This window comes from Limulus polyphemus, unplaced genomic scaffold, assembly GCF_000517525.1.
Source record: "Limulus polyphemus unplaced genomic scaffold, Limulus_polyphemus-2.1.2 Scaffold5855, whole genome shotgun sequence".
Taxonomy (NCBI): domain Eukaryota; kingdom Metazoa; phylum Arthropoda; class Merostomata; order Xiphosura; family Limulidae; genus Limulus; species Limulus polyphemus.
Genome location: NW_013671465.1, coordinates 15,044 through 22,129, shown reverse-complemented (window position 1 = coordinate 22,129; position 7,086 = coordinate 15,044). Strand labels below are relative to the sequence as shown.

General features: G+C 36.2%; 1 long non-coding RNA gene across 2 annotated transcripts; it reads right to left on the bottom strand.

Moving 5' to 3' along the window:
• Positions 1 to 6: 6 nt before the first annotated feature.
• On the bottom strand, positions 7 to 6,417 carry LOC106473064. Of its 2 annotated transcripts, none has more exons than XR_002613584.1 (6): positions 6,197 to 6,417; positions 4,706 to 4,933; positions 4,240 to 4,336; positions 1,495 to 1,701; positions 496 to 574; positions 7 to 285 (listed from the first exon to the last, which is right to left on the bottom strand). It is a non-coding gene; the product is annotated as an uncharacterized LOC106473064 (long non-coding RNA). The 2 variants fall into 2 exon arrangements; XR_002613583.1 differs by having other exon boundaries at positions 4,706 to 4,915.
• Between the last annotated feature and the right edge of the window lie 669 nt (positions 6,418 to 7,086).

Genomic DNA, 7,086 nt, shown 5'->3' with positions numbered 1-7,086 from the left:
ATATCCTTGAAAGACCTGAACAGCACTAGTGTCCACTTGTTCAGGGTGCTTCCCTTTACACGTAAGCCCATAGTAAGACCGGAGTAGCACTAGTGTTCACTTGTTTCAGGGTGCTTCCCTTTACACGTAAGCCCATAGTTAGACCGGAGTAGCACTAGTGTCCACTTGTTTCAGGGTACTTCCCTTTACACGTAAGCCCATAGTATCCTTGAAAGCCCTGAACAGCACTAGTGTCAAAGTCATCAGTCCAAATATTAAGCAACAGCGAGAAACAGTGCACAGCCACTAGAAAGTGAAAACAAGAAGACAAATTAACTTTGTATAAACTCCAATTCTTCATAAACTAAAGTGTTAGAAAGAGGTAAAAATCAAACACAAAGTACTTCTAGCTGTAGTATTCTAAATATCTACATCTATCAACAAACATGGCGCAGGACACATACGCCCTCTACATTATGTTGGTGAACATTAATCTTCTATCGGTAATGGGCTTACCTTGATTTACTTTACGGGTTTATGTAGAAGGATGAGAGAATTAAGGCAGATCCGTGAACTCTGACACCTCACGAAAAACCTGAAAACAAGGTGGTAACATTCTTTTCTCAATACTCAAAGTCACAAAATGGATATCATAATGACTTTATGAAACATATTTAATAAGATTTAGAAACTTTCTAAAGATTATTTTTTCCATTTGTACGGTTAGCTTGAAGTATTTACCTCCAAACCGCTAGATGTCGCATTCACGCATCCTTAAGTTATTCAACAAGCAAAAATATAAAGTTACTATACAGACAAATGACATAAACCATTAAGTCTTCGCACTCGAGTAAACCAAGTCTGATCATGTATGACGAGAAAGTTGTTATTTAAAACAAGCGGATTACTGAAGTTCACTTACTGCCTTTATTAAATCTGTTACAAGAAAGCTGATATTTAAAACAAGCTCCTTTACTGAGACTCATTTACTGCCTTTATTAAAACTGTTACAAGAAAGCTGGCATTTAAAACAAGCTCCTTTACTGAGACTCATTTACTGCCTTTAATTAAAACTGTTACAAGAAGGCTGATATTTAAAACAAGTTCCTTTACTGAGACTCACTTACTGCCTTTATTAAAACTGTTACAAGAAAGCTGATATTTAAAACAAGTTCCTTTACTGAGACTCATTTACTGCCTTTATTAAAACTGTTACAAGAAAGCTGGCATTTAAAACAAGCTCCTTTACTGAGACTCATTTACTGCCTTTATTAAAACTGTTACAAGAAAGCTGATATTTAAAACAAGCTCCTTTACTGATACTCACTTACTGCCTTTATTAAAACTGTTACAAGAAAGTTGTTATTTAAAACAAGCTCCTTTACTGAGACTCACTGCGTTAACTAAAACTGTTACAAGAAAGTTATTTAAAACAAGCTGCTTTAATGACACTTACTTACTGCCTTAATTAATAAAATTGTTTAACGTTTAATTACAGATGAAATAAACACTTACCAAACGACTACTACTACTGCTCAGACAATTCCATTTTCTTCCCCTTCCGTAGAAGATATGATGGAATAGGTCTTGTTTTCTCGCAAGCATTTCTTGACAAACTTACAGGTACTCCAGTAGAAGAAGAAGTGTTAGAATTCACCATCAGATGGCGCACGAGGTCTTGAATTTGAGAATGACCAAAGCTATGAATGTCAATGTCCATGCCTGAAATTAAAACAATAAAATATGGGAATATACAAAAATTTCTAGAAAATGTAGAAATACTTTATTGTAACTTAAATGTTCGAAAACAATTTTTAATTTCGGAATTTCTTCACTCATAATTTGAAGAAGAAAACACGAATAGTTGTTATTGATCGGATAACCAAATGCTATTTATAAAACTATTAAGATTTTACTAGTCTCTTTCGTAACAGTCAAACACGTGTCGTACGTCACTTCCCACGTACAAGGCGCGTGAACAACATAAATGTTGAAAGAGAAATTGCTATTAATGGCAAAGATTCGGCCATGTGCTGTATCAGCTGTTTAGTTTCACAGGCTATCAATGTTGTAGGGAGAACAAGTCAGAAAAAACACCGTGAAATTAATCAAACTGCCTCTCTGTGTGAGGGAATAGGTTGCGGGAAGCTATTGTGCTGCATTACAGTCAATAGAACTGTTGCTACCGAGGGAGGACTTTCCCACGGGAATAACGAAATATATTGTCTTTACAAGTTGAATCACTTTTGAGGCTCGAGTAAACAGCTGTTAGGAGTTGTATAAATTGATCTTTGGTCGCGTGTTCTGAAACGGTGAAGATCCAATCAAAAAGGAGATCATATACGATGTAATAAGGAAAAGTCATAAACCTAACAAGCAAACTGAGAATAAATGAAAGAAACCGATTCGCGGAGCAAGACACTACAAACTTCTAGGCTTAACTTGGACAGTGCAAGGAACGAGACAGTACAAACTTTTAGGCTTAACTTGGACTGTTTGCAAAACGAGACAGTACAAACTTTTAGACTTAACTTGGACAGTGCAAGGAACGACAAACTTTTAGGCTTAACTAAGAGTAAGACTATTGCACTGTGATCCAGAAGTAAGGGTCTATTTCTCAGAACGTAAAAACGTGACACATTCTTTTTCTCTAAATAGTTATCATTAATTCAAACTAACAGTGCTTTATTCAAGATTTTCAGTCAAAATTTCTTTTCTTCCAATAAAGTAAACATATCCTACGACCTACGTGAAATACCATTTGGTCTTTCACGACTGTTCTTACACACTCACCCTTATTAAAAGTAAAAATTTATCCACCCCCCCCTTTATTTTTCAGAACACCATAAGTTCCCCTCTTAAACTTATGTTAAGTACTGGCTTCCACTGCTACCGACAATAACTCACTAGGTTACAAAAGACAACAGTTTTAACTGGAGCCTAGCCTGTCTTTTTCAAATCTTTAGCTTGTGGTCTTCAGAACACAGCACAGATATATCAAGTGCCTTTATGATACTGATCTCCTACATAATCTTGTAAACCTCATTAAGATCACAGGTGCGCGGCATGGCCAAGTGGTTAGGGCGCTCGACTCACAATATGAGGGGCGCGGGTTCGAATCCCCGTCCCACCAAACATGCTCGTCCTTTTTGTCGTGGGGGCGTTATAATGTGACGGTCAATCCCACTATTCGTTGGTAAAAGAGTAGCCCAAGAGTGGCGGTGGGTGGTGATGACTAGCTGCCTTCCCTCTAGTCTTACACTGCCAAATTAGGGACGGCTAGCGCAGATAGCCCTCGTGTAGCTTTGCGCGAAATCCAAAAACAAACAAACAAACAAAGATCACCGGTACTCTTCTCAAACGTGGTTCCGAGATCTTAACCTATTGTTGTAAGATAACCTTTCCATCCCTGGTATAATCGTAGCTGTTGTCCTCTGAACCTCTTCCAGTAATTCAATATCGTTTCTTCGATAAGAAGTTCAAAATGTACACAGTATTCCAAGTAAGGCCTAACTAACTAGTGTTCATTATGTCCATAAATCTATCCTAAAAGACTGTTATCTTGACTGCTAAAAACAGAGTACTATATGGATGGCTGGAATTATCCATCGCTTTCTTTTTATACAGACATGCTGTTAGGTTGGTTTCAACATTTAACACCTTTAATACAGCCAGAAATACTACAATATTTAACACCTTTAATACAGCCAGAAATACTACAATATGTAACACCTTTGATACAGCCAGAAATACTACAATATGTAACACCTTTAATACAGCCAGAAATACTACAATATTTAACACCTTTAATACAGCCAGAAATACTACAATATTTAACACCTTTAATACAGCCAGAAATACTAAAATATTTAAAACCTTTAATACAGCCAGAAATACTACAATATTTAACACCTTTAATACAGCCAGAAATATCATAAATGTTAAAAAGGAAAGAACTCAAACACTGATCCTTGAGATACTTCCCTAGTAAAACGGGTACCATCCTATAAATTACAATCCACATTGACTAACCTTTCCCCAACACCCATGATGTAATTGTCTTAGCCAATCTTCTGAGCGACGCATATCAAAGGATTTTTGAAAATCTAAGTACACCAAGTCCACACCTCGAGATTACAAAATTAGAAGTTGTTCTAACCGCTACTGACTTTAAGGATGTAAATCCTGCTTTATGTCGTGTTATTCTAACCACTACTGACTGAGACACAAACTCGAACCTTGTAAAATCATTAGGCTTACCTTGAAGGCATGAGGGTAGACCTCGTGTCCTTAATCTCGTCAGCAGAGCGTTATGTAGTTGTTCGATATAACGGATTGCTTCTTCTATGATCGTTACCTGAACAAGGAACAATGTTTAATGAACATCAGTTCTTTGTCAAGGTTTTTAATTTCTTGACATTATATTTTGCAGACTGGGTATCAATAACATGTCTTTGATGTAGTACAAATATCACAAGAACTTGTAATAAAAGAATCTTCCTCAGTCTTAACATGATGGGTTAACAGTGTGGCATTAAAAGTCAGAATCAGCAGAATTCCAAAGACAATGTTTAGTGGATATTTTTTGAAAAACTTAAGAAACAAACGCTTTAAATTTCTCTAGCCATATCATTTAAATTTTCACCAATCAGTTGAATTATTATTTTGATAATCAGGGAAGTTCTTTTTTCAACTGATTACAAGATTTCCAAAAAGAGGTACTGACCTTGGGCACGTGCGGCTTCTTAGCAACACTGGGAACCATTGACCTCAGCCGACGATACTCGTGGATTCTTTGTAGTTTCCCATGAACCCGTTTCAGTACCTTCTTTTTCACCAGTTCTCTGTAAGTCGTGGCGGCCTTGTAGGACCTCTGGCGGCGGAACAAGGATACCCGCTTCTCTTGTACAACCGAAGTCGACGGAATTTTCATATTCTGGGAATAAAAGAAAATCTATTAATGTTATAGAGCTGGAAAAAGTGAACGTTCCATTTTTACTGAATATTCAAATATAGGTGGGGGCACATTATAACATTCGAATGATAATAAAGTCGGTAAAACTACAAGTCCAGTCTACAAATAGGAGGTTTGTTTCGAATTTCGCGCACAGCTACACAAGTAAAAACGTACGATTCATCTAACACATTACAGACATAAATGTTTTACGATTTTAATATTCTTTCCTGTCATAATTGTCTTTGATATTTCAACTTGTTTATCAAACTGACCACATATACAGCAGAACAACCCATATAATTAATCCACAACCCACACGATACATATATACGAAATTAATCAATTTCCTATCAGTGTGTTTAATATAATGTCTAACTCAGATAACATTATACATTCTGAAACTCATAACACTGGTTGGCGTGGGAGAAAACAGAGTAAAAGACACAGTACTGATAGCATTAAACAACCAGAACGAAACGCGTAGAACAACACGACATAAAACTGGCTTTACATCCTTAAAGGACAGGGAGAAAAAACGTATAGAACAACATGACATAAAACTGGCTTTACATCCTTAAAGGACAGGGAGAAAAACGAATAGAACAACATGACATAAAACTGGCTTTACATCCTTAAAGGACAGGGAGAAAAAACGTATAGAACAACACGACATAAAACTGGCTTTACATCCTTAAAGGACAGAGAGAAAAAACGTATAGAACAACACAACATAAAACAGGCTTTACATCCTTAGAGAACAGAGAGAAAAAACGTATAGAACAACATGACATAAAACAGGCTTTACATCCTTAAAGGACAGGGAGAAAAACGTATAGAACAACACAACATAAAACAGGCTTTACATCCTTAAAGGACAGGGAGAAAGACGTGTAGAACAACATGATATAAAACTGGCTTTACATCCTTAAAGGACAGGGAGAAAAAACGTATAGAACAACACAACATAAAACAGGCTTTACATCCTTAAAGGACAGGGAGAAAAACGTATAGAACAACATGATATAAAACAGGCTTTAGAAACATTTTCCTTCACGATTAATTACGTAATTCAAAAGAGGAGTTAGTTACAGAATATCACGTTTAACAGATGTCGACATATTTTTTAGTTGTTATCAGTAGAAGTTCAACAACGAAATAAGAAACTAGATCAAAGTGACAATCAGGTTTTCTGTATATTTTAACGTACATTTATATAACATTGGCTGTTTGTTGCCAGGGGTAACAAGAAAAACGAGTTACCTGTATGTTGTATCTGGGGGAACGATTACGTTGTACAGATTTTCAACAAGTTGATAAGCAAGCCCCGAGTGTTGACCAATCAAAACTAAGGCCAATCACAAAATGTCTTCTCTCTCTGCATGAAGCACATGTGGTCACCAGCTTATCAGTAGCGTTTCTAAGGCGATACTAGTAACCATCGCAACCAGCTGCTGAATGTTGATGATAACTGAGCTATCGTTCCGCAACTTCCGATGTATAATATACGCAGCGAATGAATACATGCTGCGTCACATATCAAAGAGTCTTTCCTAACTCAACATCTCCTTTTTTTATGTTGCTATTATCATAATATATGTATAAACTTCTCGCGGTCTAGTCACGTTGAATTTAGCACGTGTTTGAAAATATTCTCGTCATTTATGGTGTAGGTATATTTCAAACTAACATTCCCCTGCGCGGAGGTCTACACTTTGGGGTGTGAAGCGGCCAGCGGTTGACTTCTCCATTATATTTATATTAAACACTTAGTTATTCCATGATCTGGGACAAAATGCAGTGTTGGTTTCTTACCATTAGGTTTCGATAGAGAAATCGAGAATGAAGGAAGCATGCTAATACATTGAGAAAGTGGAACAGCACTCAATTTAATTTCATTTTAACTGAAACAACACTAACTTTAATATAACGAAGCTAGGAATGTAAACAGTCAAGAAAGTTTTAAAAATGTAACATAAGTTGTCTACGTTTGTAAACAGTCAAGAAAATTGTAAAAATATAACATAAGTTGTCTACGTTTGTAAACAGTCAAGAAAATTGTAAAAATATAACATAAGTTGTCTATGTTTGTAAACAGTTAAGAAAGTTGTAAAATGTAACATAAGTTGTCTGTATTTGTTAAACAGTCAAGG